General features: G+C 37.3%; 1 protein-coding gene and 1 pseudogene across 10 annotated transcripts in view; one reads left to right on the top strand and one right to left on the bottom strand.

Moving 5' to 3' along the window:
* The window catches only part of NCOA1 (nuclear receptor coactivator 1), a 264,345-nt gene that overhangs the window by 160,565 nt on the left and 83,423 nt on the right, over nucleotides 1–20,357 (bottom strand). For 2 of the 10 annotated variants that reach the window (XM_068564107.1, XM_068564105.1), the window contains exon 3: nucleotides 7,336–7,420. The exons of the other annotated variants lie outside the window; for them this stretch is intronic. The gene's annotated coding sequence lies outside the window, so the exon portion shown is untranslated. The remainder of the gene's footprint in view (nucleotides 1–7,335; nucleotides 7,421–20,357) is intronic. 10 annotated transcript variants of the gene reach the window in all.
* Nucleotides 18,172–18,510, top strand: LOC137777336 (thioredoxin pseudogene; annotated as a pseudogene).

Raw genomic sequence — 20,357 nt, 5'->3', positions numbered from 1 at the left:
TGAGAGAGTGGCATGGACTAAGATATACTACCAAATGTAAAACAGATAGCTAGTGGGAAGCAGCCGCATAGCACAGGAAGATCAGCTTGGTGCTTTGTGACCACCTAGAGGGGTGGGATAGGGAGGGTGGCAGGGAGACGCAAGAGGGAGGCGATATGGGGATATATGTATATGTATAGCTGATTCACTTTGTTATAAAGCAGAAACTAACACACTATTGTAAAGCAATTATACTCCAATAAAGATGTTTAAACAAAAAAAAATACTGTATGCTAACACATATATATGGAATCTTAAAAAAAAAAAAAAAATGGTTCTGAAGAACCTAGGGGCAGGACAGGAATAAAGACGCAAACACGGAGAGGGGACTTGAGGACACGGGGAGGGGAAGGTGTAGGCTGGGACGAGGTGAGAGAGTGGCATGGACATATATACACTACCAAATGTAGAATGGATGGCTGGTGGGAAGCAGCCACATAGCACAGGGTGATCAGCTTGGTGCTTTGTGTCCCCCTAGATGGGTGGGATTGGGAGGGTGGGAGGGAGACACAAGAGGGAGGGAATATGGGGATATGTGTATACGTATGGCCGATTCACTTTGTTATACAGCAGAAGCTAACGTACCATTGTAGAGAAATTATACTCCAATAAAGATGTTGGAAAAAAAAAAGATAAAAAGTGATCTGAAAGTTATAGGCTTAATACAAATCAAATAAAAACCAAAGTGTGTTTTAGAAATATAGTCATATAAGAAAAGAGTAAAAGAGTAAAAAAATAAGAGTAAATCTGTAAGATAAAACAAGGAAATTTTGAAAAAGAAGAGTAATGAGGGTAGATATATCCTAATGATTACGAAAGCAGTTGTTGATATGCTTTTCCCATCTGCATTTCCTTCTACTTACTTCCCTACTATTCTATGAGTACCATCCATTTCCTTGGAGAAGTTTAGATATAAAAGAGAAATATTTAATGCTCACCTTCTGAATTAAAGAAAGGATTTTGCAGCAAGATTAAGTCTTAAAAGTCTGGTTTTCCCAAAGAAGGAAATTTTTTTAACACTAATATTTTCTGACCAAGCCTGAAAGACTCAGAGTACAGTTTCTTCCACTTTGTAGAGCAGATATCCCTTCTGCTCATGACAGCTAGAACATAATGCCTACTACCTAGGGTAGAAGGGGGATAAAACCTAGAGACTATAAATTAAAGCCTCAAATTCCTGATTCTGGCCAAAGGGCTGTGGGATAAAGAAGTAGAACAGAGACAGGAGAAGCAAGTGATCAGCCCAGTACTCCCATTACCCTCTCCAGCTGGAGGCTGCAAAAAGAAAGGAATGTTTGAAGGAGTGGGGAAATCTGGGAGTTAGAATGGATTTTGCTCTGCTTCCTGTTGAGAAAGTGCGAAGTCACTGCCTTCCAGTAACATCCTGCACGCCCCCAACTGCCCTCCCCCGCAACCAAACTTTTACCTCCCCTCATGCACATCTAGCACAAGCTGGAGAGAGCCACATCAAAGCATATGCACCGAAGCACAATCAGATTGAGGAAGGGTGTGAGATCGGCTCTGGGGTCTCCCTTTTCTCCCCTGTGCCATGGAAGACTCTGGGAAATTCCTGGGTGCTGTAAAGTAGTTCAGGAAAGGTAACTTAAGATGCTGGATGTTGAGTTTGCCAGAAGAGGTCACTGTCATAGGGGCAAAGTAGCTCCATAGCAGAGGCCTGGAAAAGAGACCACCTGGCTAGCGAGTCAATGGGAATCCCTAGCCAGACATCAGGTTACCTGTGACACCTGGGAAGATGGCAATACATCCTGGGAACCAAGAAAACAGATCTCAAGTAACATCAGTTGTAAACTTCAGCTTCAGATATCTGAAGAATACCCAAGGACAAAAGCACCACAGTAGTCACAATTCCAGGGAATAGCCTGACCAGTTACTTTAAAGGAGAGACCAGTGAGAAGCAGAGAAGATAGCACATGGATTGAGGGTTCTGGTATCCTTCCATGACTACAAGGTCACACAAGCACCCATAAGTCTGGATTCCATTGTGGGAAGGCATGAGAGAAGAGATGATACTTGAATGACTCGTATCCAAACAGAGACTGAAATATCCAAAGAGATCCATTTAAATTACTACGTAAGACTTAGTTTACCAGCTTGGAGTAAGACTGGTACTCTTCCTCCAGTTACCCAGTGCCCAGAGTTCATCAAAAGGAAGAGATGACTTATAGAAAAATAAAGAAGCTATATTTTCTTTGCACACCTAAGTGAGTATGAGTAAGCTGTGATCCTGCTACAGATTTTATGATGTTTATTTTATGTGAGAATTCAAAAGAAATACTTCTTGACATAATAGAAATCAACATAGCTTTAAAAGTAACAATGGACTTCCAGTTCAAGATGGCAGACTGAGCATCTATCTCTTCTCCTTCTTAAACACCTCATGTCAGGCCACAGAACAAATGAGTGAATAATCACCGAAGATGACCAGTACAACTCTGATGATAAATAGTAAACGCTGGCCACAGCACTTACTGTGGGTCTAAAGTCTCTGTCAGAGGGCTTATAGTGTGAACTTTGAGTTGAAGATAATAGCAGGTTAAGGACAATCTCAATAGACTGTGATCGAGGGAAGATAACTCAGAACTAATCAGAACTCTCCCTGCCGGTAAATTCCTTCCCTATAGCAGAAGTTGAGGGAGGGACAGGTACAAGCTTGTTAGCCTTGTCTTTGCAAATGCAAAGAAAAGGGGTGGGGTGGAGAGGAATCCACATCCCATTTACCACAGCAAGTGGGAAACTAACTTGCAGAGTCCTGTGGTCAGCAATGATATTCAGTGGAGAAGACAATGCTTTGTAAAGGAGTACACTGACCTGTACCAAATTACACCAGTTACCAAGATGTTACCAGCATCAGAATCATCTAAACTGTTTAAGTGCATACTGAATCATACTGGTGCACCCCAGACATACTGAATCAGGTTTTTTTGTGAGTGAAGCTAGGAATCTGCATTTAAACTGGGTCCCCAAGGGATTGTTACATGTATTCAAGTTGGACAACCACTGATTTAGACCTTCATTTAAAAATTCTATAAAGAAGAACAGCCAAGAATCACCAGCTACTTAGTAAACACTAAGAGAGGCACTAAGGTGAAAAAGCACGGGCACCATGACCCACAGAAGAGAGAGTAAAGCAAAAAAAAAAGAAATAAGATGTTTAACTTATACTGGTATCTTCAGAGTGATTCAAGAGGCCAATACAGGGGTTTCCCTGGTGGCGCAGTGGTTAAGAATCCACCTGCCAACACAGGGGACATGGGTTCGAGCCCTGGTCCGGGAAGATCCCACATGCCGCAGAGCAACTATGCCCATGCGCCACAACTACTGAGCCTGCGCTCTAGAGCCTGCGAGCCAGAACTACTGAGCCCGCGTGCCACAACTACTGAAGTCTGCGTGCCTAGAGCCCATACTCCGCAACAAGAGAAGCCACCGCAATGAAAAGCCATGTACCGCAATGAAGAGTAGCCCCCAATCACTGCAACTAGAGAAAGCCCACATGCAGCAATGAAGACCCAATGCAGCCAAAAATAAATAAATAAATTTATTTTTTAAAAAAAGAGGCCAATATATCCATAAAATAAGAAAACTCTGTTCATAAAATATAGTAACCAATAAAAAAGAATTTTTAGAAAATAAAAACAAAAATTATTTTCAAAATGAAATAACTTGACTTTCAGTGACAGCCAAGATGGTAAGCCCATTACACCTCTTCCACTCATTACAACTAGTAAAAACTCTGGAGAGAATCCTAAAAGCAACTACCTGAGAACTCTGAAAAATAAACAGTGGCAGGTCAAAAGTTGAAGAATAATCAATAGGGCAGTGAGTTTACTCTATTTTAAAAACTCTTTCTTCGTTTACCACTTTAACATGAGGGTGGGTAGAGTCCCAGAAGTACACAGCAGGGGCACATAGCAAAAGCTCCAAGAGAAACCCCCTCTTTCTCACTGGAGTAAAAGGGACATCTGCAAGCTGGAAAGTGTATACGTTTGGTGGTGAGGTTTCCAGTTCCTTTTCTTTTCTTTCTCTTCTGGCCCGCTCTGAAGACAGTCCAAGTTATAAAGCTATACTACTGAGGCAGGAAACCTAAAAGCCTAAGAAAAAACTGGCCCCAACCTCCTAAGGAACTAGAAAAAGGAGCCAGCGTTGTATGAAGAGTATTGGAGCGGGGGAGCTCCTCACTTCTCCTTTTTTTCCCCTTACCCTTTCAACCCAGGAGGGCCTCAATGGGGTATAACTGTGCAACAGTGAGGTGGTGGGGGAGGGGGGAACACCAAGACTCTGAGAGAAAGAAACTTCAGCTTTCTAATGAGAAGGCCAGGAAAAGACCCCTGGGAGCCAGAGAACATAAGCAAAGTCCCCAAGAGTACAGAGACAGAGAAGATTCCACAAGGTGCATAAGTATAGATAATAAAGAGGTATCAATTCTTTCCCCCAAATGAATCTTTAACCCAATGCAATTCTAATCAAAATCCTTCATATCCTTATTTTTTTAACTTGATGAATATATTCTAAAGTAAGTCTGTAAGAATTACTACCAAAAAAAAAAGTAAGACAAACATTTTTGAAAGTCTAGTGAGAGAAAAAAGTTACATTAAATAATATAACATTAAAAGAGTATGATAGGGCTTCCCTGGTGGCACAGTGGTTAAGAATCCGCCTGCCAATGCAGGGGACACGGGTCTGAGCCCTCGTCCGGGAAGATCCCACATGCCACGGAGCAACTAAGCCCATGCGCCACAACTACTGAGGCTGCGCTCTAGAGCCCACGTGCCACAACTACTGAAGACCGTGTGCCTAGAGCCCGTGCTCGGCAACAAGAGAAGCCACTGCAATGAGAAGCCCGTGCACCGCAACAAAGAGTAGCCCCCGCTCGCCGCAACTAGAGAAAGCCCGCACACAGCAACGAAGACCCAACGCAGCCAAAAATAAATAAATAAAATAAATAAATTTATTAAAAAAAAAAAAAGAGTATGATAAATACATAGCAATATAAAAGGAGATCAAAAGAACATTATACAGACAGACAAATATAAGTATATATGGGAATCTTATATATGATAAAGGTAGACTTCAGTGGGCAAGAAAAGAAACATTCAATAAATGCTATCAGAAAGAATTAACTAATTTAAGAGAAAAAAGTTAGATTTCTACATAGCGTAATTATAAAAATTCTGAAAGATTAAACAAAAAATATTTATGCAGATGGCCAACAGGTATATGAAAAGAAGCTCGATATTGCTAATTATTATAGAACTGCAAATTAAAACTACAATGAGGTATCACCTAACACTAGTCAGAATGGCCACCATTAAACATTAAAAAGTCTACAACTAACAAATGTTGGAGAGGGTGTGGAGAAAAGGGAACCCTCCTACAATGTTGGTGGGAATGTAAACTGGTGCAGCAACTATAGAGAACAGTATGGGGGTTCCTTAAAAAACTAAAAATAGAGTTACCATATGATCCTGCAATCCCACTCCTGGACAAAACTCTAATTCAAAAAAATACATGCACCCCAATGTTCACTGCAGCACTGTTTACAATAGCCAAGACCTGGAAGCAACCTAAATGCCCATCAATGGAGGAATGGATAAAGAAGATGTGGTATATATATACAGTGGAATACTAAAAGAAGATGTGGTACATATACACAATGGAATACTACTCAGCCATAAAAAAGAACAAAATAATGCCGTTTGCAGCAACATGGATGAACCTAGAGATAATACTAAGTGAAGTAAGTCAGAGAAAGACAAATACCATATGATATCACTTGTATGTGGAATCTAAAAAAATGATATAAATGAACTTATTTACAAAACAGAAACAGACTCAGAAAACAAACTTATGGTTACTAGAGGGTATAGCAGGTTGGGGAGGTAAATTAGAAGTTTGGAATTAACAGATATATACTACTATATAGAAAATAGATAAACACCAAGGACCTACTGTATAGCACAGGGAACTATACTCAATGTCTTGTAATAACATAGTGGAATAGAATCTGAAAAAGTGTATATGTGTGTGTGTGTATATATATATATATATATATATATATATACACACACACATATATATATATATATATATATCTCTGAATATAACTGTATATATATATAACTGAATCACTTTGCTGTACACCTGAAGCTAACACAACACTGTAAATTAACTATACTTCAATTAAAAAATGGTTCAAAAATGTTTTAAATGATAGACCAACAGCCAATAAACATACGACAAAAAGAAGTCAAATAATTGCAACTTAAATGGCATTCCTTTTCTTTTCTTTTAGATTCCCATTATGTTTTTAAAATTTTAAAAAAGTCTAAGTATATGTGTGTGTCTGCATTCACTTAAGTGTGTCAAATCTTTGGATATTTCTACACTAAAAAAAGAAAAGAGAAAAAATTAGAAGAAATCTGAATGCATACTTACTTTCTAAACTTCTATACATAAAAAAGAAATCATATAAAATTAAAAGGCAAATAAAAAGGGTAAAAGTATTTGTAAAAAAATGACAAAATTAGTATTCTTAATACATTAAGTTTCATACATAATGATATAAAAACTGGTCAGACTGATGGATAAATGGATAGAGGACCCTAATACAAACAAAGAAATTAAATATCATTGTATATATATCAGTTTAGCAAACACTGGGGTGGGGAAAAACTCAATGTGATAATGTGGTGAAAAAGGCATGCTCATTTGCTGAGAGTAAGGAAAAGGTGACAGTACTTTATTAGGAAGCACTTTGACATTAAGTATCAAGAACCTTAGAAAATGTTGATGCCCCCCTGAGAAACTGTCACAGTTTAGGAAAGTCTTCAATTCTAGACTCATGTTTGACAGCTACGTAACCAGATAAATCACACACCACTTTGAGCAGCAGTTTCTTCATTGTTAAATATGAATACAAGCCACTAACTCTCAGGGTTGTTGTGATATTTAAAAGAGCAACAAAGCACATAAAAAAGTCTCAAAAACTATAGAGGAGATGGTTGACCCAAGGCCTATGAACTCTGGGGGACTTCAGAAGGTCCTCGAACTCTCTGAACATCTGTGAATGTTTGTGAAAAGTGACTACAGCTTTAAGTAAACCCTCCAAGGGGCTCCTGATCCAAAAGAAAACTGAAAAGCACTACAAGCAAAGAGCAAAATCAAAGTGAAGATATTCTTCCCGCTTGATGCGTCCAGCTTCATGTCTGGCACATATGGGCCGAAATCAGGAACTCACTATAAAAATCCAAGTAGTATTTAAGAGGATATTAAACTTACCCCATTTATTTCAAAACCCCTCAGAACAGTACTTAGTGATTTCTTAGCATATTAATTCAACCTCTGACGTAGTTGTAAAGAGAACCTGAAATCAGGAAAACAGTATTACAGTCAGTCATAGCTACTTGGATCAATCACATGAAATTAATACAATCTACTCTAGAAAATGAGAGTAGGGGTGGGGGTGAGGGTGGTGGCAGTAAATAAATTTAATATATTTAAAGCAGTATTCTTAATTCATTAAGATATTCATAATTAATACATAAGCTACCCTGGGACATTCTCTTGAAGCAAACAAAAACTAGAGGTTTTATGTATATATTTTTAATAAAATGGGATATAGAAAATTATTGCTCTTTCTCCAAAATAATTAACACTAAAAGATTAATTCTAAAACTTCTACTTCTAGATGGTGAGCCATACTTTCATTTAAAAAAAAATTTAAAGCCCTATAAGTGAGGCACACTGATAAAATTCTACCCAGTCAAGCATATGGCAAGCAGACTAAAAGGTAATATTAATTATAATGAAAACTAAATAATTAAGAATTTAAAGTACTTGAGGACTTCCACTTCTGGGAAGGTGGAATAGATATATTTTTCCCTATTCTTCTCACTAAGTAAAACTAAAAGACCTGGACAACATATATAACAAACATAAGACGACTCTAAAGGTGGAGAGAAGAAAGCAGATCAGGTAGAAATCACCAGATCTAAGGAAAACAACATGGTGGTGAGTTCTATGGGTTTTCTTCTGTGCCCTATATATTCTAGACTTGGAGTTGAAGAAGCTAGCAACCTAGAAATACCAATAGGCCCAGACCCTCCAAAAAACGAAACAAACAAAACAAAATCCTGTTCTCCCAGCCAAAAGATCAGGAAAGAAACAATCTAGACAAAAAGCTGTTATACCCAGACAAACACCATAAAACAAAACAAAACAAAACTGTGGCGCCAGCGCCACCAGCAAAGGTCAAGTGTAGAGCCTAGACTTCCACCTCTGCCAAACTGTAACACGGCACCCCATACTCCCCACCACAGTGCTGTCAGAGAAGGCCATTTGGGAGTTGGTCCCTACCAGGTGATAATGAGACCTCCTTCCCCTTGGTGTCAGTGAAGGCCACATGGAGAGCTTAGATGTCCACCTGGCAGTAAGAAGGTGTACTTCCCCCTTCCTGGTGTAGGCTGGTGTCAGAAGAGGCCTAGTGGAGTCGGGCCTTTCACCACTGCCCAACAGTAAGAAGGCCCTCCCCTCCCCCTCAGTACAGGTGTGTACTGAGGCACACCTGCCTCCCCAGCCAAGGAAAAGTCAGTGGAGGCCAGAACTCCCATCCCTGACAAGCAGTAATGAGGAATCTCCCACCAACTTGAGAGTCAACAGAGGCGGAGTGAGGAACTTGGACTTCCATCCCCTCTGGGCAGTAATGTGACAGAGCACTCCCCTCTTTCCCTTGTTGGAGCAGTGCCAAAAGAAGCCAGCTACATCAGAATGTTTAAATAAGATCCTGAGTCTCAGAACATAATACCCAAAATGTCCAGGTATCAAATAAAAATCACTCATCATAACAAGAACTCTCATAACACTCATCATAACAAGAACTCTCATAACACTCATCATAACAAGAAATATGTCAAACTGAATGAAAAAAGACAATCCACAGAAGCCAATACCAAGATGAGGGAGATGGTAAGATTATCTGATGAGGATTTTTTTTTTACTATTAAGTAATATTTACTGAACATATATTATGTGCTTAGCTAATGCTATAAACATATTATACATATTAACTCTACCCTTACCATAATTCTGTGAAGCAGTTACTGTCACTAATTACTGTTATTAATCCCATTTTACACATGTGAAAAGTGAGGTACATAGAGATTAATTTACAGATAAAAACCCCAGAGGTTGCCCAGATTCATAAAGTTACTAAGAGGTAGATCCTGGATTAAAACCCTGATGGCACCCCTCCTGACATAATGTTTGAAGTGGCCATTATAAAAATGTCTCAAAGAGCAGTTATGCACATTCTTGAAACAAATAAACAAAAAAATAGGGAGCCTCAACAAAGAAAAAATACACCAAAAAAAAAAAAGATTTCAGAACTGAAAAAATATAAAAACTGAAACAAAAGCTCAACAGATGAGAACTACAGTAGAATGGAGAGGAGAGAGGGAAGAATCACTGAACTGGAAGAGAGAACAATAGAAACTACCCAATCTGAACAACAGAGAGAAAAAACTGAAAACAAATAAACAGAGCCTTGGGGTCCTGTGGGACTACAACAAAAGACTTATCTTCCGGGACTTCCCTGGTGCAGTGGTTAAGAATCCGCCTCCCAAGGCAGGAGATGCAGGTTCAAGTCCTGGTCTGGGAAGATCCCACATGCTGTGGAGCAACTAAGCCCGTGCACCACAACTACTGAGCCTGTGCTCTAGAGCCCGCGAGCCACAACTACTGAAGCCCACGCGCCTAAAGCCTGTGCTCCGCAACAAGAGAAGCCACCGCAATGAGAAGCCTGTGCACCGCAACAAAGAATAGCCCTTGCTCACCACAGCTAGAGAAAAGCCCGCATGCAGCAATGAAGACCCAATGCAGCCAAAAATTAATTAATTAATTTTTTTTAAATAATAATTTTTTAAAAACCTTTAAAAAAAAGCTATTTATCTTCCATGTCATCTGAGTCCCAAAAAGAGAGAAGAAAGAGGGTAAGACTCAAAAAGTCCTCTAAGAAACAAAAACTTGTAACTCCTCGAGCTTGGCACAACACACAAACTTACAGATTCCAGAAGCTAAGTGAATCCTAAACAGCATAAAGCCCAAAGCAATCCATACCAGGACAGTTCACAGTTAAACTTCTGAAAACTGAAGACAAAGAAAATGTAATGAAAATGGCGAGAGAGAAATGATGCTTTACCTATAGGGGAAAAACAATTCAAATGATAGATTTCTTGTCTGAAACAAAAGAGGGGTGAAGGAAGTGGCACTGAAGTCCACATTTGATCATGTGTTTCTATATCTGTTTTTCTCTTGTTCATGACTCTTGGCATGCCTGGAATCTGGAGATTGAATGTCAGATATTGCATAACAAAAACAGTAGAGGCTGTGACTGATATTATCTTTTTCAATAGAAGATTTTCTTTAGTTTCTGGTAGGCAACAGGAGCTAATCCAATCAGAGATTAAGCTAATTGGAAGACAATTTTCAATCATATTAAGACTTATGAACACGCACCCCAATGTTCATAGCAGCATTATTTACAATAGCCAAGATATGGAAGCAACCTCGGTGTCTATCAAGAGATAAATGAATAAAGAAGATGTGGTATATGTGTATACACACACACACACACACACACACACACAATGGAATACTACTCCGCCATAAAAAAGAATGAAATTTTGCCATTTGCAGCAACATGGATGAACTTAGAGGGTATTATGCTAAGTGAAATGAGTCAGACACAGGAAGACAAATACTGTATGATAACACTTATATGTGGAATCTAAAAAGTACAACAAACTAGTGAATATAACAAAAAAGCAGCAGACTCACAGATACAGAGAACAAATTAGTGGTTACCAGTGGGGAGAGGGAAAGGGGAGGGGCAACACAGGGGTATGGAATTAAGAGGCACAACTATTATGTATAAAATAAGCTACAACGATATATTGTACAACACAGGGAATATAGCCAATATTTTATAATAACTATAAATGGAGTATAACCTTTAAAAATTATGAATCACTATATTGTACACCTGTGACGTAACATTATACATCAACTATACTTCAATTTAAAAAAAAAAAAGACCTGGTCTCCTTCTCTGGTTCACCCTTACTGTTAGGATATAGTTATTTAGAGATCTCAACTGAAAGCCTCAGATATGTACCAGAACTCCTCTCTTTAGTACCATGAGACTGCTGAAAAGTCTGCTTAGCTTCTCAACCTCTTAGTAGCCACCTTCAGCTCAACTTTTCTGCCTATTGGCTTGTGCAGTTTACTAATCTTCAACAAATTCTGGTGGAAACATGGTTCAAACTTTTGGCTCACTTCTCTATGCTTATATTCTCTTCACCATCTTGGTCATTCAAGCTCTAGATGCCTTGGTAACCCTGAACTCCAACAGTCTCTCCACCCCTGTAAGACGGCCAAAAGGTCTCCTCAGTTTCTGTTTCTTAGCAACCACTATATGTTCAACTCTCCTGCCTCTTGGTGGTATCATCTACAAATGATGAAAACTCCCCAAGAGATTATTTATGTGCCTTTTCCCATTGATAAAATTCAAAATCCAAAAATAAAAACTCTTGGCAAGGTAAGAACAAAAAATGAACTTCCCTACTTTGTTAAAACCTATCAGAAACCAATGGTAAACATTATACCTATGAATAAAGTAACAGATGCATTCTCATGTATGTTAAGAACAAGTTAATAATGTGCGAAATCACATGTACTATTCAACATAGTACTGGAAGGCTTACCCAATGCAATAAATTAAGGAAAAAAATATATTAATGCTAGAAAGGAAAAGACTCCCCAGAAGTCATTATTTACATATAACGTGAATACCTATCCTTATAAAACTCAAAGGGAATATAAAACTCAAAGACAGATCCCTGTCCTTGTAGAAATTACATTCTAGATTTGGGGAGAGGGTAAGGAAGATAGGTAATAACAACACACATAATAAATAGGTAAATTATCAAATCTGCTACAAGGTGACAAATGCTGTGAAAATGTAAAATAAAATAAAGGAGAGAAAGGGGAAATCAGAACTGGGAACAGACAGACTACAATTTTTAAGAAAAAATCAGAATCACTCCATCCCAGAAGAAACAAAAATAAAAATTACCTAGGAATAAAGAATTCTGTGGAATATGAGTAAGGTCTTCTAGTAGAAAACTAAGTTTCCAAAAGAATAAAACTTTTGAGTTTGAATGGAGAAACAGTCAATATACCTAATAAAAATATTAATTTTCCTCAAATTAATATATAAATCCAGATAATATCCTAGCAGAATTTTTCATGCCTCTTACAAAGTATATTAAAAACGTAGAGAAAAGACATGTATATGCATATACATATATATTTAAATAACAAAGAGAATTATGAAAAACAACAAACCAGTTTTATTTATCCTACCAGATATCAAAAGTAAAAAAAAAGAAAGAAAAAGAAAAAAAAAGTCAGAGGATAAAATACCTAAACATGAAAACTTAATCTCAAGTTATTGTTGTTTAATGGGTATAAAGTTGCAGTTTTGCAATATGAAAAAGTTCTGGAGATCAGTTGCACAAGGTGAATGTACTTAATACTACTCAATTGTACACTTAAAAATGGTTAAGATGGCAATTTTTATGTTACGTGTTCTTTATAATTAAAAAAATGTAAGTGAATATTTTTATGCCTCTATGCAAAGAATCCTTTTTCACACAAACTAAAAAGTACACATAAGTCATAAAGGAAAAGACTGACTGATCTGACTGGTATAATTTCTGTATACCAAAGGACAATATAATCAAAATGAAAGACTAGTAAAAACCTAAGAGAAAATATTTGGCATCATAAAAACAGGAAAAAAAAAAAAAGGATGAGTAATCAAAAGACCTAAAGAAATTCTACAAATCAATAAGAAAAATGTTCACCAACCAACAGGAAAAGAAACAAAGCATACTGTGAATAGGCAATTCCCATTAGAAAAAATACAAATAACCCTAAAAAATAAAAAATACGAAAAAAAACAACCTTACTAGTAATTAGTGAATTAAATACTAAAGACTAAGAAGACATTTTCCAAAAAATTTGAAAGCTAGATGGTAACAGTTCACAAGTGTATGAAATGATACTCTCAAAAACTTAATGATAAAGGTATAGACTGAAACAACAGTCCTGGAAGACAATCTGGCAATATCTTCCAAATCAAAACTGCGTGTATCGGGACTTCCCTGGCTGTGCAGTGGTTGGGACCTCGCCTTCCAGTGTAGGGGGTGCAGGTTTGATCCCTGGTCTGGGGGGCTAAGATCCTACATGCCTCGTGGCCAAAAAACCAAAACATAAAACAGAAGCAATATTTTAACAAATTCAATGAAGACTTTAAAAATGGTCCACATCAAAAAAAAATCTTTAAAAAAAATTGCATGTATCATCACTATATATATGTGCCTCCTTATAGAAAATGACAACACTTTCTATAAAACAGTCTTAACAAAAAGAAATCAAACCTGAATCACATCAAGCCTCCACACCTAACTAAAAATTTACAGAAAATGCAAAGAACAAAAAACAAGTTAAACAATGCCATGGGATGCAATAAGCAAGAGCTAGAGTATGGAAAAAATCTGCAGGGCAAACCACCCAGTCTCTTCAATCAATATACTGCAAAATTTAAAAAAGAAAGACAGGGAGGTTGGGAGGGGAGGAAGGAGGGAGGGAGGAAGAAAGGAAGCTGGAGACAAGAGAAAGAAAGGGGAATCAGGGAGATGGAGTGAAAGAAAGAGAGAAGGGATGGGAGAAAGAGAGGGAGGGAGAAACAGAGGAAAAATAGTTTGAAAGACTTTTTTTTTAAAGGTATATCAACCAATCAAACTGTAAACCTCATCTGGATTCTAATTCAAACAAGCAAAAAAATATGGAAGAAAATGTTTCTGACATTAAAACAGTTTAAAATTTGAACACTGACTGAATATTTAATGATACTAAAGAATTATTGTTAATTTTCAAGTGTGATAATAGTACCACGATTGTGTTTTTCTCTAAAAAAAAAAGACCTTATATTTTCCAGAAACACATGAAATATCTGCAGATCAAATGACATATCTCGATTTGTTTCAAAAATGTGAGAAGGGATAAAGTAAGTGAGAGTACAGATAAAACAAGATTGATCACGGGATGATAACTGTTGAAGGCGCGTAGAAGTTCACTCTTCTATTTTGTCTACTTGAAAATTTCCCTATAAAACATTTAAAGTGCATATACCATATGGTTCAGCAATTCCACTTCTTTTTATCTTAAAGGAACTATCATGCAGGTGCATGAGAAAGTACATACAGGACACTCCTGACTCCACTGTTTGTAGTTTTAAAAAATTATAAGCAATCTGCAGTAAAAACCCTGAGGGCCCAAATAAAACTGGTACAGCCATCGTACAAAACACAATGCAGAAACTGAAAATAACAACAACAAAATACAGATCTAAACATGCTGGAGAGTGAAAAAATCATACTGCCAAAATATATAAATATACCACTTACAAAAAATAATCCATACAATACTATATATGTCCTACAAATATGTGTGTGTATATATGTATACTTACGTATATAAATCAGTGGATATGTGTGGATATATGTATGTAAGTACATAAACATAAATGGACTGAAAATATCTGAAAAGATAGACACCAAATATTAACCACGGAGAGAACAGGAAAGAACCAGGACTGTAGAAATGCTCAAGATGGACTTTAGTTTCACCAATCTTGTTAGCATTTCAAAAAGGAGAATTACTTCTGTGGGTAAAACTTATGTTTAAAAAAAGAACATTAATTCACATTTTTGCTGTCTCTTTGCGAATCAATGAATCTTTTTTGACTTTTGTACAAAACCAGAACCAAGATATATCTCCTAGAAAATTAACTATAAAACATACCCTTCTCTAAATCAAGAACTTATAGACAAGAATGTAATCAATCTGGGAAAAAAATATTAGGTTCCACCACACGAAACTGCCAACATTCTAACATTTTTGCCTTCAAAAAATGGCAATTTCATGAGTTTGACATAATAGATTTTCTTATAGCAACACTAGCACTGCAGGAAATGCATTATATTTATATATACTCTACTCCCGAAAATTTATATGAAAACTAAAATGTGTGAAAAGATAAAAGGGGGATACTATTAAGTTTTTCAAAAACATGTATGTCTCTAATTTCACCTGACCAGTTGTCAACAATATAATTACGTTTCCACATTTTCTTAAAAATCTGTTCTCTTACTTCACACACAATATTGGATTAATATTCTTTAATCCAAAAAGCACTGACTGAAGCCAAAGATTTGTAATTTTCATCTTGGTCTTAACTAATATTCAATTTATAAGCATACTTATAATTATCATTCTCAGCTGAATTTCTTTAATCTTCTACTCATTTTTATAAAATAAGAACAAGTATAATAATATACCAAGGACTGCATAAGTAATTTTTTTTTAAGATGGTAACACTTTTGAAACCAAAATGTTGGATAGACACAACTAGGCAAAATCATGTTAGTTGGTAACTGAGTCTCATTTATTCATATGAAAAGCAGAGTATAATGTACAAAAATATATGTTGTATTAAAAAAGTCAAAAGGAGTGCTTGTAATTATAATTATTCTTATCATCACAAGATCCTAATACCAAAAATAGACTTCAGGAATTGGGTTTTACCAAAATTTGTGGCAAAGATGCAAGAAATGTCTTATTTTCTATTCTTCCTCTTAGATCTTCAATCTATCTCTCATCAATGCATTCTCCACACTGAAGATCAAAGAGGTTTCATAAACCTCTCTTTTAAAATGTCTTGATCACGTCATTCCCCTGCTTAAAATCCATTAAGTTGTACAAGGACTAAATGATGTGGTTACTCTCCATTCTTCAGTCGTACCATTTTTGCTATTTTTGCTATTGTTCTCTGTGTTCCAGGTATGCACTCTTTCTTCTTTTTACTTTAGCTTCCTTTTTTAAAAATTACATTTTGTAAACTATCATACAATAAAAGAAACTTTTTTGCATGTACAGTTCTATGAGTTTTAGCAATACATATAGAGTCATGTAACCACCACCACAACCACAATACAGAAAGTTCCATTACCCCAACAGAAACTTCATCCAGTTGTCACATGAATCAATAATTTATTCCTGGGCTTCCCTGGTGGCGCAGTGGTTAAGAACCCGCCTGCCAACGCAGGGGACATGGGTTCGAGCCCTGGTCCAGAAGATCCCACATGCCACGGAGCAACTAAGCCCGTGCGCCACAACTACTGAGCCTGCGCTCTAGAGCCCGTGAGCCACAACTACTGAGCCTGCATGCCACAACTACTGAAGCCCGCACGCCTAGAGCCCGTGCTCCGCAACAAGAGAAGCCACCACAGTGAGAAACCCGCGCACTGCAACGAAGAGGAGCCCCCCTCACCGCAACTAGAGAAAACCTGCACGCAGCAACTAAGACCCAACGCAGTCAAAAATAAATTAAACAAATAAATTTATTTTAAAAATAATAATAATAATTTATTCCTTTTTGTTGCTGAATAGTAATCCACTGTATGGATGTACCATCATTTATCTATTTACCCATCAGAAAAACATCAGGTTGTTTCTAGTTCGGGGTGATTATGAATAGAACTGCTATGAACATTTGTGTAGAGATTTTTATGTGAAATTAAGTTTTTGTCCTCTAGAGTAAGTACTCAGAGGGTGGTTGTTGGGTTATATGGTACTGTATGTTTAACTCCATAAAAAAGTACCAAACTGTTTTCCAAAGTGTAAAAAAAAAATCATTAAGGTTAACACCACCACGCCACCAGTGATAATAATGTTGATACTGTACTCCGCGATATAATGTAAAGACAGGGGTCCTTCACCTCTTGTAGTATTCTTCCCAAAACACTATAGCCTAAGTGTAATCATCAGAAAAACATCAGACAAACCCAACTGAGGGACATTCTACAAAATACCAGACCAGTACTATTCAAAAGTGTCAGAGCTATCAAAAAGAAGGAAAGACTAACAAATTTCACCCTGTACTACCTTTGCAACTTTTCTGCAAATTCCAAATTTTTTTTTAAAGGAAATGATTTTGATTTTAAAAGAAAATGATTTTTAAAAGAAATGATGATTTTTTTTTTTTTTTATAATTGGGTTTATAGCTACTTTATTTATTTATTTATTTATTATTTTTGGCTGTGTTGGGTCTTCGGTTCGTGCGAGGGCTTTCTCTAGTTGCGGCAAGCGGGGGCCACTCTTCATCGCGGTGCGCGGGCCTTTCACTATCGCGGCCCCTCCCGTTGTGGGGCACAGGCTCCAGACGCGCAGGCTCAGTAGTTGTGGCTCACGGGCCCAGCTGCTCCGCGGCATGTGGGATCTTCCCAGACCAGGGCTCGAACCCGTGTCCCCTGCATTAACAGGCAGACTCTCAACCACTGCGCCACCAGGGAAGCCCCAGAAATGATGATTTTGAACATCTTTTCATGTATTTATTTATCAACCTTATATCCTCTTTGATGGAATGTCTATGTCTTTTGCCTTTTTAAACTTAGTTGTTTGTTTCTTTACTCTTGAGTTTTGAGAGTTCTTTATATATTCTTGACATAAGTCCTTTATTGGATATGTGATAGTCAAATATTTACTCCCACTTTGTAGCTTGTATTTTTATTCTCTTAACAGTGTCTTTCACAGAGCAAAAAGCTTTTAATTTCTATGAAGTCCAATTTATCAATTTTTTTCCTTTAATGGATCATGCTTTTGGTGTCATATCTAAGTATTCTTTGCCTAACCTCAAGTCACAAATATTCTCCCTTACGCCTTCTTCCAAGAACTTTACAGTTTCACAGTTTACATTTAGATCTATGATGCATTTTGAATTAATTGTTATATAAAGGTGTGAAGTATAAATCAAGATTCTTTTTTTGCATATGAATGCAAAGCCAACACCACTTACTAAAAAGGTCACTGTTTCTCTCCTGAATTGCTTTTGCAACGTTGTCAAATATCAACTGGCCAAAGCTCTGTCCAGCCCCTTGGATCCGTTTTCATTGCTTCCACTGTGAGGTCGTTCATCGGACCCCAGGAGCCAAAATGGTGAAGCAGATTGAGAGAAAGTATGCTTTTCAGGAGGCCTTGAACCATGCAGGAGAGAAACTCCTAGTAGTCAACTTCTCAGCCACATGGTGTGGGACTTGCGAAATGATCAAGTCTTTCTTTCATTCTCTCTCTGAAAAGTATTCCAACGTGGTGTTCCTCAAAGTAGATGTGCATGGCTGTCAGGATGTTGCTTCAGAGTGTGAAGTCAAATGCATGGCAACCTTCCAGTTTTTTAAAAAGGAACAGAAAGTGGGTGAATTTTCTGGCGCCAATAAGGAAAACCTTGAAGCCACCATTAATGAATTAATCTCATCATGTTTTCTGAAGACATGACCAGTAAACATCCACTGACTGTTTAAAACTTGTAATTTTTTTATTTACAGAAAGGAAAGGTCAAGTATAAACACTATATACCTAACTGCCATCTGATAAGTGACAATAAAATATTAACTCTACCCGTTAAAAAAAAAAAATCAACTGACCATATTTCTGTGGATCCTATTTCTGGACTATCTACTCTGTTCCAATGATCTGTGCATCTATCCCTTTGCCGATACCACACCATTTTTATTTCTGTACTGACATTCTTCTAGTACCTCCAATATGCTCCTGCATTACTTCAAGAACTTCAGATACGCTGGTTCTGTCTCCCTGCACATTCTTCCGCTCTCACCTAGTAACTCCTAACTCATCTTTCAAAATTTTAGCTTAAATGTCACTTTCTCAGGAAAAACTCTGCATCATGAGGGTCAAAGAGGTTTCAGGAGAAAGCAGAAAAAAATCAAGATGCATCGGTCCAATAGGGCAGCAGTCCCCAACCTTTTTGGCACCAGGGACTGGTTTTGTGGAAGACAATTTTTCCACGGATGGTGAGGGGGATGGTTCAGGCGGTAATGTGAGTGATGGGGAGCGGCAGATGAAGTTTCCCTCGCTCACCCGCTCCGCCGCTCACCTCCTGCTGTGCGGCCTCGTTTCTAACAGGCTGTGGACTGGTACCGGTCCACAGCCCGGAGGTTGGGGACCCCTGAAATAGGGCATCCAGTTACCAACTCAGCAAGAGTCAGAGACTACCAATGACTCTAAGAAGTTATTAGGATTTCCTAAGCTTTGTCACACCTCTGTGTTTATTTCTGTCATGACCAGCACCCCTTCTCTACCTCTTACTCCTCCTACCTTTCCCGTAAAGCGTAGCTGTAAAATCCTAAAAGCAAAAAAGGGAAAGTGTACTTATCATGCTGGCAAGTAAGGGGGAGCTGCCAATACATCACTCCACTTCTGCCCTGGATAAGTGTTGGAGATAGAAAAGAGTCTCTAAGGAACAGAAGAAAGTGGATGAATTACCTAGGACTTAGGACAAGGAGAAAACTAATCTAGGTTTAACAACAAAAAGGTCCATCCCCCAACAAAAAAGCTAAGACAGTAATGAGGAAGACGCTGATCTTTGTATTAAGTAATTACAATTTAGAGAACTAGTTAGGAAAGGAAGGTTAAGACTTCTTTTAAAGAACCTCTTCCCTTAAAATGCCAAGTAGTTGACAGTAATGATTTCAAAATACTACAATCAGAAAAGAGAAAAGCAAAGTTAACTAATATTTTCTGAGCATTGTTATATGCCAGGGACTGAGATGGATATTTTATGTATGTGTTCTCATGTAGTCTTTATAAAAAATCTGTGAAGTAGATATTATTTCTACTTTATAGAGAAAGAAATTGAGTTTATACAGCTAGATTGGTTCTATTTCCTCTTTGTTCTTATTCTCGTAATTTGTTTTTATAACTATATTCATGAAGAAATAAAGCAATGTACAAAAAGAATCTCAACTTAAATGAGAAAAGACAATTAACAGACACCAGTACTGAGATGACAAACATGTTTGAATTATCTAACGAGGATTTTAAAGCAGCTATCAGTAAAACGAACCAAAATGCAATTATAAACACTACTGAAACAAACGGGAAAACAGAATGTCACAGCAAAGAAACAGAAGACATAGAGAAGAATCAATGGAAATTTTAGAACTGAAAAATACAATAGCCAAAATTAAATTCAACGGATGGTCTGAATAGCAGAATGTCGATAACAGAAGAAAGAATTGATCTTAAAGAAAGTGAACTTAAACTTAAAGATCAATCAATAGAAATCATCCAGTACGAAAAAGAGAAAAAGAATAGATTGAAAA

The sequence above is a fragment of the Eschrichtius robustus genome, chromosome 15 (assembly GCF_028021215.1).
Source record: "Eschrichtius robustus isolate mEscRob2 chromosome 15, mEscRob2.pri, whole genome shotgun sequence".
Lineage (NCBI taxonomy): Eukaryota > Metazoa > Chordata > Mammalia > Artiodactyla > Eschrichtiidae > Eschrichtius > Eschrichtius robustus.
This window is presented reverse-complemented; position numbering and strand designations above follow the sequence as displayed.